Source organism: Marmota marmota, unplaced genomic scaffold (assembly GCF_001458135.2).
Source record: "Marmota marmota marmota unplaced genomic scaffold, marMar, whole genome shotgun sequence".
Lineage (NCBI taxonomy): Eukaryota > Metazoa > Chordata > Mammalia > Rodentia > Sciuridae > Marmota > Marmota marmota.
Genome location: NW_025999926.1, coordinates 5,093,903 through 5,104,685, shown reverse-complemented (window position 1 = coordinate 5,104,685; position 10,783 = coordinate 5,093,903).

Genomic DNA, 10,783 nt, shown 5'->3' with positions numbered 1-10,783 from the left:
TCTCATGGCACATAGATACTTTAATTCATTGTTTAAACCATGTAGAAATGCATAACATGGCCAGTAGGAGCCCACTCTGGCTCCCTCAGAGGTCACTTGGCTGTCCTTGGATCCTTGTCTATTTCACTTTTATTTCTCTCACATAACGATACTTGAAAACAGCCCACCCATACAGACCACCAATTGCGTTTTACGTGACATCTCCCCATTCAAAAGAAGAACTTGGAGGTGATTCATATATTCATTTGTATATTCTCAGGGTCTGGGTACCTTCTAAAGTGATCACCAAGGGAAAAACCACGTGCTCAGGTTATTTCCTAAGACTTTACTGTATCTAAGTATAAACATGCCCGAGGTCTCATCTATTATGCATTGAGGGAATCCAAACTCTTTATTCCATTTCCCTCTGAGGTTCATAACAGAGTGAGAATATACTCAAGAAGTCAGATGAAGCCAGGTATGGTGGTGCATGCCTGTAATCCCAGTGGCTTGGGAGGCTGAGGCAGGAGGATCCCGAGTTCAAAGCCAGCGTCAGCAAAAGCGAGGTGCTAAGCAACTCAGAGAGACCCTGTCTCTTAAAAAAAAAAAAAAGTATAAAATCGGGCTGGGGATGTGACTCAGTGGCCAATTGCCCCTAAGTTCAATCCCTGTTGTCCTCTGCCCCCCCCCCCGCCCCCAACCGACCAAAAAGAAATCAGATGAAGATGTAAAGGGGGCATCAGTTTTAGTCCTCGACACATGGGGCACCAGGAGACCCCTCTTCTCTCCCAAACGTGCATCTCATGGGGCAAGCCCTGGGTGCAGGTGTGCAGGGCTGGCCCTGCCCATGTCGCTGACTCCCACAGGGAGGATCTCCAATTGTTCCTCATATCTCACCCCAAGACATAGAGACATCAGGGCCTGGGATGCTGCAGCACCTGGAGGTCACGCATTTCTCATCAGCTGAGTCAGAAGCCATCGGCCGTCAGTGCAGAGAGGAGCACAGCCAGGCCTCCTGGACTCCCTTCTATTCTCGGGCCTGTCCAGGGCACCCGGAGGCCAGCTCTTTCCTTCCAGAGCGACTGCATTTCTCAGGATGGAGTGAATGTTTGTGTTTTCATGAGGGCATGTGAAAGGAATGTGAGTGTTAGAAAAGAGCCCTATTTGTTAAAATGATAATTGCTAGAATGTTCTGCACCCATCCATTTTTGCTCTTCTAACAGCCTCATGAAAGGCTCCGGGATGAACAAGGATGGCTCTGAGGGAGGACCTGAGCTCACAGCCCCTTTCAATGAAAGAATTTCGCTGTCATTTTGCTTATGATAATTTCCACGAACGAACTTGGGGTTCTCTTTGGCCACCAAATATTTCAAAGCAACCGGCTCTTATGGCATCCAAGAGCTGACGAGCCCCTTGGGTTGCCCAGACTAACGGCGCAGAAGGAGCGTGTGAAGAAAATAATAAACGAGCGTGCAAATGTGCACCGCGCAGTTGAATCAGCATCCAGGCCTGACTACGCCGTGGGCCACTTCAGAGGGTTGAGAGCCAGGCCTGGCTGGGCCTGCAGTCATTTCCTCAGGAAGTGAGCTCAGCTCCCCTCATGGAAGAGCATTTATAAGACGCTTGTGTTCCTGCCAGTGCCAGCTCCACAGGCTGGGGACCGACTCTGGGTTTCGGTTGCTCCTTGGAACTACTGAGGGAGCCCTGGGGAGCGAACCTGCCTGCTTGTGCTTTTCCATGTGCTTCCGATCAAGCAGAGGAAGTCTGGTTCACGCGTGGGGTTTCTAGCACATGCACACGGCAAACAGGGGGACAGGGAAGGAACCAGGAAAAGCAGCCTTGAGGACTTGGTTGCTTCTCCTGCTTTCCCTGGTCCAGAGGTTCAATGCTATGGCTCCGATGTTTGGTAGATTACTCATCTGTAAGTCCTGACTGGCAGTCTGAAGGTGTCTGCCTCCACTACCCTAGACCTCCACTCTGAGTGGCAAGCGCAAAGCTTGTCCCGTCAGACTAACTGACCTGGTGAGAATCATGTTTCTACACCCGACCCGCTGTGAGGCCTTGGGCTGCTTACTTAACTTCTCTGTGCCTTAGGTTTTCCCGCTTGTAAACTCGGGCTGATGGTCAGGCCTTCTCCTTGTGTACCGAAAAGGGCTTAGAAGGGAGCCTGGCTCATAGAAGAACGAATGGGGAATAACCAGAGACCTCACACCCCGGCCTGTACATTTTGTGCAAACCCACCCTGGGAGGGGGAGGAGCGCCCATTGTTTTCACAGGTGGCCGCTTCAGAAGTTTGACACAGGCTATTTTATTCTTTTACGCCCTGGCTGCCCCTTAGCCCCCAAACAGTGGTCCCTTGGAATCTGTGGGGGTTGGTTCCAGGGCCCCAGTGGATACCCAAATCCGTGGATGCTCAAACTCCTTACGTAAAACGTCCCGCTTTTTGCCTATAACCTATGCACATTGTCCCGGGTCCTTCCAACCTTTCCAGATGATGTAAAGTACCGAGTCCAATGTAAGTGCTACGTAAATAGCTGTTCTGCTGTGTTTACATGAGGAAAAGTGACCAGATAAAAGTCTGTCTGTGTTCAGCACAGTGTTTCCCTTCTGAATATTTTCTGTCTGTGGCTGCTGGCCTCTTGGCTGCAGAGCCCTGTGACCACGGAGGGCCAGCGTGGGTCCTCGGGATTCTGCTAAGGCACTTGGGAGCTGGTGGACAAGTGTTGTCTTTCAGTTTGACTTGGAAATTAAGCTAAGAGCTCCAGGGCCCAGTAGGGACATTTGGTTTAAACAATTGGGTAGTTCTTTCATTTTGTAAGGAGGTCTCAGTAATCATAACTGATGTTTATAACTGAAGACTTCATGCCAACTCATACCCTGAACAATAGTCTCAATGCATACATTTTACTTTAAGTCTTATTTTTGTTTGTTTGTTTGTTTATTTTAAAAAATTATTGCTGCAGTTTGGATCTGGAATGTTCTCCAAAGGCCCCTGGGTTTAAGGCTTGGTCCTCATCTTGACTTGGATTCTGGTCTGGGCTTGGCACCTTGACCAAGAGTCTTCAAGTTTATCCCCTCTTGAAAGTTATCCTGAGAATCCACAACGTCACCATCTAGCAGTCAGCAACACAAAGACCTCCCGGACACTCCAGCGTGGGACCTGTGGCCTTGTCTTTCCTGCATGGTCCAACGTGCCCCTAGATGGCCCACCCACCCTCCCCCTCCTGATGCAGGCCTCCTCCTGCCAACAGTTGTTGAGGAACAAACTGTTCCCCTTAAAGCTCAGCATTTCTCAACATGATTGACATTTGGGCCTGGATGATCCTTTGGCGTGTGTGTGTGTGTGTGTGTGTGTGTGTGGCTGACCGTGCATCGGAGGCCACTTGGCAGCCTGCCTGGCTTCTACCCACCAGATGCTAGTAGCACACTTAGACCCAGCGGTGACAGCCAGAAAGGTCTCCAGACATTGCAAATATCCCCAGGGGCAAGGGCAGATCTCTCCTGGTTGAGAGCCGCTGTCCTACAGCGAAGCAAACTCCTTTTAACGTTAACCCAAAACAGAATGGGGGGCACATCTGTAGGTGTGCGGGGAGAGGTCGGCCCTGGAACAGCTGTAGGAGGCATTCGAAAGCCAGATTCCTGGGTGTCCTCTATTTCTAGGAAGAACTCAAGGTCCCCCTCTTCTCTCCTTCCAAATAACTCCATGCTTAAGGAAGAAGAGGCATTTTGAAAATGGGGTCAAGGACAATGTGGAGTCCTTGAGATCCTGAAAAGTGGGACCACTGTGGAGGGTGGAGTTCAGAGTTGTAACTTTAGAAAGATTAAAAGGGGTCTTTTGGGCTGGGCACAGTGGCACACACCTGAAATGTAGGTGGCTCTGGAGGCTGAGGCAGGAGGATCACAAATTCAAGGCCAGCCTCAGCCACTTAACCAGGCCCTAAGAAACTTAAAGAGACCCTGTCTCTAAATAAATCTAAAAAGAGCTGGGGATGTGGCTCCGTGGTCAAGCACCCTTGGGTTCAATCCCTGGTTTCTTTCTTTTCTCTCTCTCCTTGCAGTGTGGCTATTGAGGAGAGCCTCTGGGGAGAGCTTTGTCTCTGAGAGTCAAGGAGGCGTCTGGGAGGGGCTCAGAGCAGAGGTGGCTTGGTGTGGTGGGCTGTGGATGCAAACCAGTGCCGGGCCTTGGGAGGGAAGATCCGGTCCTCACTCTGGCCACACAGCGACTGCAGCGGGTTCTAACTAGGACACCAAGACCAAGGTGGTAAGGACAACACTCAGCCTCAGGGAAGTGCCATAAATTGGAGAGACGGCCAATCAGATCCCATCCCCTGGGGGCGGGGGGGCTGGGAGGGGAGGCCATAGGAGAGCAACCAACCAGGTGCTGCAGACCCAATGCACACCCAGAAATGAGGCAAGAATGAGAAGCCAGGGGGGCAGGGGATACGGAGAACAGAGAATAGGACACGGAATACTTCAGGAGTAAACAGCGCACAAGTCTGAAGTTGCTCGCCATTCTGAGGAGCATGAAGAAGTCTGTTCCACTGCAGCCCCTGGGGGCGTGAGTCATCTCTGGACAGTATGTCCACGCAACAGCCCACTGGTCACCCAGTAGCCAACTCAGTTATCTGGTAGGCGGTCACGGTATCACAGTGCTTGCATGCAGGGGTTTGATACCCTCTGTGGTTCCGGGTGTCCACTGGAGGTCATACAATGTGTTCCCTGTGGATAAGGAGGGACCACCACTGTGGCTTTGAGAAGCCCCCTGACCTTTAGAGCAGCTGTGAATGAAGACTAGCAAGAGACAGGATTCCCTGGCTCAGTGAGGTTTGGTGAGCCAGGCTCTCAGGCTCCTAACCCTCCCGTCCACCCTCCCTGTCCATGCCCATGAAGGAAGAAGCAGCTGCACTGTGTGAATGGCCTCCTGGTGCTTCCCCAGCCCCATCTGTAGATTTCTGGAAGTCCACGGACATATTTCCTGCTGTTTGCAAGCTTCCTGAGGATAACCTTGGCTTTTAGGTAAACTAAAATGATTAATATAGTCAAATTCGGGATCATGTACAAGAATACTGTCCAGAGCTCTGGCTATTGAGCCCTTGAAATGTGCCTATTAGACATTGAGTTGTGCTTTATGGGTAAGACACGCTGTGGAGTTTGAAGACTTAGTAAGAAAAAAAAATGTAAAATACCTGGTCAATAATTTTTTTGTTACCTGTTGAGATGATATTTTGCATGATATTGGGTTAAATAAAATGAAGTACTAAAATTAATTTTACCTATTTGTTTTTACATTTTATGCATCCAGTAAAACAAAACTTACAGCTTTATTGAGATATAATTCTCCTTGTTTTTTTTTTCCCCCCAATGCTGGGACTGGAACCCAGGTAAGTGTTCTACCAATGAGCTCCAGCCCCTTACATTGTATTTTGATTGGACAGCATCACTCTAGATCACAGTTTCAAAGGGGACTATATTGCTCCTCAGGGGGCAAAAATTGGTCCTTGGAAGTGGCAGTGAAAAATTGTAATTTTTTATATGTAAAGCACAGATATACATACAACATATACACAGATATACAGAATATACATGGTATTAAAATTTCATAGAGGCAGGTATTAGAAAAAAGTGTCTGAAAGAGCTCTATAAGTGTATAAAAATGACAGAATCGAGAAACACTGACCTGGATGTACACCGCCTAACCCAACAACTACCACCCAGGTGTATGGCTGCGTCTGCATTTGTGATTGGGATCCTTTTAGTACCAGATATTTGGACTGCCTTGAGATAAGGGGAGAGATTGTGTAATGATGAATTTGTACCAAATGAAGGCAAATGACCCCAAAGTGCACCTCCTAAGGAAAGGTTTCACATCAGTGTGAAGGAGGGCGGGAGTGGGTGGGAATGCGCAGTCACCTGGGCGCAGAGCCGCGTGCGCCCTGGTATCAGTGATTCCACCCGCGCCTCCGCCAGGAAGCAGGACCCATGCAGCGATGGGTGTCGCTGCCTTGAATCCCATGATTTCTGAGGGGTTGTTTCCATGGAATCTGCTCATCTGTGTTGGTTCCACCGCACAGTTTATTTGCACTGGTTGGTTCCCGGTGTGTCCATGGATCACACCTCCACTCCTTGGCTGAGCTCAGGACCTCGGGCAGAGAGGCAGCGATCAGGCCGACGAAGATGGGAATACAGCTGATGCCAGGGAGGCTGGTGGACACGGCCTCCACGTACTCGCGGGTGCTACGTGTCGCTCATAACTGAACTTGGCCACCGGGTCACACGGAGATGGGCAGCAACAGGTGCACCTGGCGGTGAGCCCAGAGCCAGGCGGTTCAGCAAGAGGAGAGGGGCGGAAGGAACTGCACAGGCCCAGTTCCTCTGGCCAGCTCACCCATCAGAGGCGGCCTTCGCTCCCTGGAGGAGGACCAGGCGGCAAGAGGACTCCACTGGTTGAAGTGATAGATTTTCTCCACGCGGGATCACTGGAAGAAGAAGGGAAAGGCTGCTCCTCACCAGTCCTTGATTTTATGCTTGTGTTTGTTCACGGAATGGAATAAAAGTACTGAGGTTGCCATTAGGTTTGTGAGACTGAGCCACTGACCTACTGCAGGCAATCTTTGCCTACTTCACGCGGTGGGTGCCTGCCTTGGACACGTCTCTACCACCCAGCTGCTTGCCAGGTCCTGCTGGGTGGCCCTTCCTTCCCACCGTGGGGATTTTCTCCTGCCTCAATCTCCAGGCTGTCAGCTCTGTGGGAAGGGGGAGGTGGTGGGAGACGAACTTGTGGCCTTAGGATTTGGTGACTCCCCCATTCAAATCCAAGAGCGGCCACTTCCCTGCTGGGTGACTTGGGGAAGTGTCCTGACCACTCCCAGGCTCACATCCCTCATGTAGAAGGTGGGCCGAAGCCTCCCTCCCAGAAATATGTGGTCGGAAGGAGATGGAGTCTGCAAACTCCACAGGTGCTCCAAACCCTGGCCTCCCCATCTTGGCTGAACCCGTGGGCCTTTTTTCAGTGCCACGTCTACTTAGTTTTTAATTCTTGGAGTGTCCACTTGCTTTATACAGTTAAAAACTCAAATGAGAGTGATATATCTGTTAAGCCAGGCCCCAGGGCTTGTGAAATTCAAAGTATAATTTTCAAAAATAATGACTCTCAAACACATAGTTCGTGGGTCATAAAAATTTATTTACTGTTTTGATGGAGAACACAAATGTGGACAGAACCAATTTGAGGGAAGACTGGTCTGTTTAGTCTATCAATAAAATGAAATGCTGAAATATGGCTAAGCTAGATTCAAACCTGGTTGATGTCCTATTGAGCACCAAAATCTTTGCAGTTATCTACTCCATTAGATAGAAATGATTTTTTTTTCTAGGAGACAAAAATAATTTTCAACTTCTACAATTTAAAAATCTTACTTTAAAGAGCTTAGGCCCTAAATGATAATGCACAGCAAGTCAAACAAAGGTTGACCGGATTGGTAGACTCTTTAACAATGTTCTGGTAGAACATTGAAAGAATGGGAGTTTTATCTTTTAAATCCAAGTTATAGATAATTGTGGGAGTCAGCCTTCTGTCACTGTGACAAAATACCTAAAATAATCAACTTAAAAGGTGGAAAGGTTTATTTTGACGCACAGTTTCGGAGGTTTCATGGTTGCTTTGGGCCTTGTTGCTTTGGGCCTGTGAAAACACAATACATCATGGCAGGAGAGTGAGGTGCAGGCCTGTTCTTCTCATAGTATCCAAGAAGCAAAGAGAGAGAGGAAAGGGCCAGGTTTCAGTATCCCCTTCAAGCTCATGCCCCCCAATGACCTAACTTCCTCTCCCTAGGCCCCACCTCCTTAAAGGTTCTACCACCTCCCCAAAATGCCAAGCTGAGGACCAAGCCTTTAACCCAGGGGCCTTTGGAGAATATTCCAGATCCAAACTGCAGCAATAATTTTTCAAAAACAAAAACAAAAACAAAAACAAAAACAAAAAAACCCGTAAATAAGACCTAAAGTAAAATGTGTGCATTGAGACTATTGTTCAGGGTGTGAGTTGGCATGAAGTCTTCAGTTATAAACATTAGTTACGATTACTGAGACCTCTTCACAAAATGGATGAACTACCCAAATGCCATTTAAACCAAATGTCCCTACTGGGCCCAGAGCTCTTAGCTTAATTTCTTTTTTCTCTTGAAGATTGTTCTCTGCCATCCTTCAGAGAGCCCCAGAAGAGTCAAAACCACACCCACCCTTGACAGTGATACATGAGGACAGCTCCTAACCACCACGATCTCTCGGGTCTGGGATCTTGCCGTGAACCATGTTTGAACCTTTTGGTCCGTGAACCCTGCTGTTGGCTGGCAAACCATCGCTTCCTGGTTTTGAGAAAAAGAAAGGCTCGAGAGAGGCGCCTTGCACTTCAAATGGCTCTTACAAAACAACATTTTGATGAGTTAAGTGTAAATGAATCAGAAGCATATGGATTTAATTAGCTCCAAACAGCCATTTCAAAATGGAGCAAAGGAAAAAAAAAAAGAAAAAGAATGCTTGTGTCCAATCACGTCTTGGGGGTCTCCGGCTGAATTTGAAATGATGGAAACAGATGGATCTGCGGAGCCAAGCGCTCAGGTTGTACCCTCCACGTGGGCCGTCGCCTTATCAAGGAGCACGGAGCTGCGGGAAATTCCTCCCCCAGAAATCATCAGCCACTTGGCACGGCATTTGCCAGCCCGTTTGTGGCCGACTTTTAATTAAACCAGGCCTACGCAGGGAGAGAATGCAACTTCCATGTTTTTGAAGATGGTCCAGGGTGCAATCCACATGGGACCATGTGTGTGGTCTATTTTACAGTTGAAAACCCCCATGTTCTTCTTCTCATGCCCTGTAAGTCTTTCCATGTTACCCCTCGAGCTGGCCTTGGAGGTGTTCAAGTGTGGAGCGCGGGCTGCTCCCGTGGCCTCTTCTGGGTGAAGCGGAGGGGTGTCAGGGATGGACACGCCTTCCTACTTAGCGGGCCGGGCCAGCCATTCTTTCTCTCCAAAGAGAGAGGTGTTAAAAGTTCAAGGGTCCAAAGCTGCCTTGCCGTCGCATGCAAGAAGGGGCCTGGTGCACTGACACTGGACCGGCCTCCAGCAGAAAAAATCAGAATCTATTCATTTGAGGCCAGAAGGGAAACAGGGCAAGTCTTTTCATAGTTTTCAAGGACTTGTGTGTCAGGTCTAAGTATGTTTTTTAATTGCATCCAACTTGTGTCGTTTGTTGCCGAGTGGATGAATCTTGGTTCGTGTTGGCCAAAGGCAGGTCTGCGAGGTGGTTCTGCGTATTATCAGTCTTTCTTCTTCACAGCCACCTTGAGAACGGAATGGACTCAGCCCTTGACCCCATTGCACAGAAGAGGTGTTGACCTGGTGAGGTTTGGGGATCTGCTCAAGGACGCTCAGGAAGGAGAAGGGCTGGACGCAGGTCCCCATCTTGGCATTCTGTGACTAGGAAAGTAGCCACCATTTCACACCCACCAAGGAGGACTGCGGCGGTTAGGAGTCACTTCCGGGATCGGATCACAAACTTCCACTCTCTGGCCACAAGTGCCTTTCAGCAGGGGAGGCAGAGCCTGCCCCAGGTCTCCTGCTCTCCTGGGTCACTCTTGGCCTGGGACACCCCGCTTTATGCCTCTTGTCCTGACTTAGTTGATAATAGCGTCCTATTCGCTCTCTCTAGTGTCCCAGTTGACATGATATATCTCCTGCATACCCCGATCCCTCTGTGAAAGGGTCAGATTTTGATGGTTTTATTTGGATAAGTCATTGAACCTTTCTATTCCGAGATCATCCGGTGTTTTTGATCAAGTATGTTCATGCGTGGAGGAGACATGGCCGTGTGTCAGGGTTTTCTGATCTCCTGATCTGAATACCTGTGTAGACCCGCTGACTGCGGACCCATGAGGTTCTCTACTACCTACTTCTGAGCAGAAACCCCACAGCCCGAGCCTTCCTCCGCAGTGAGGTGCGGTTGCTCATCTGTCTCCAAGGCAGGAAGCGGGGAAGAGGCTAAGACCTGCTGTAGTCTATTTCCAGGCAGGAGGCTGTCCGGGGCCTCTTCCCATTTCCCTTCCTCTGTCCCTCTCCTTTCTTTATGCACTGCTTTCTGTCCCTGTGATGACAGTGCCCCCAGATCGTCTCTGGGTCCCCAGGGCTTCACACTGGCCAGCCCTGAATCCCTCCATTAAGATCCGGATCTGCTCATTCTCCTCTCCCTCCCGGGAACCTCAGGACAGGAACCAGACCTCTCTTCCCATTGGTTCTCCTGAAGACTTGTCCAAGGAGACATTTTGGTGCAGGGGCTGTCCCACATGCTGTGTGAGTCCCCAGAGCTGTGAGGCTTGGGTGGGTGGTTACGCAGCACCAGATAACCAGCAGCAAGAGCCCCCCCCCCCCAGCAGGGACGCTGGGCGGGGCAGAGCACCCGAGCATTGCTATGCGTGGAGTGAGAGAGAAGCTGAGGTCCAGGCCTCCCAGGGGCCAAGGTCTGGGCTGCAGAAAAGAGTGGACAGTCACTTCAGAACCCTGGTCTCAATGGCTGCCTCCCCTTGGCCTCTCCTCCCCAAAGCCAGTTCCCCAGAGACAGGAGTCAGCTCTCCTAGCATGGGTCAGTGGAACCCTGGGTGGAGCGAACAGGCACCTTGACTGACGGTGACCCCGAGATCGCACACAAGGGGGTGGGTGGCTCTAACCAAAGATGGAGAAGCCAGGAGACCAGAAGGAAGGGGAATGGCCATGGGGAAGGCAAGAGCAAGACACTCACCCACCCCCACCCACCC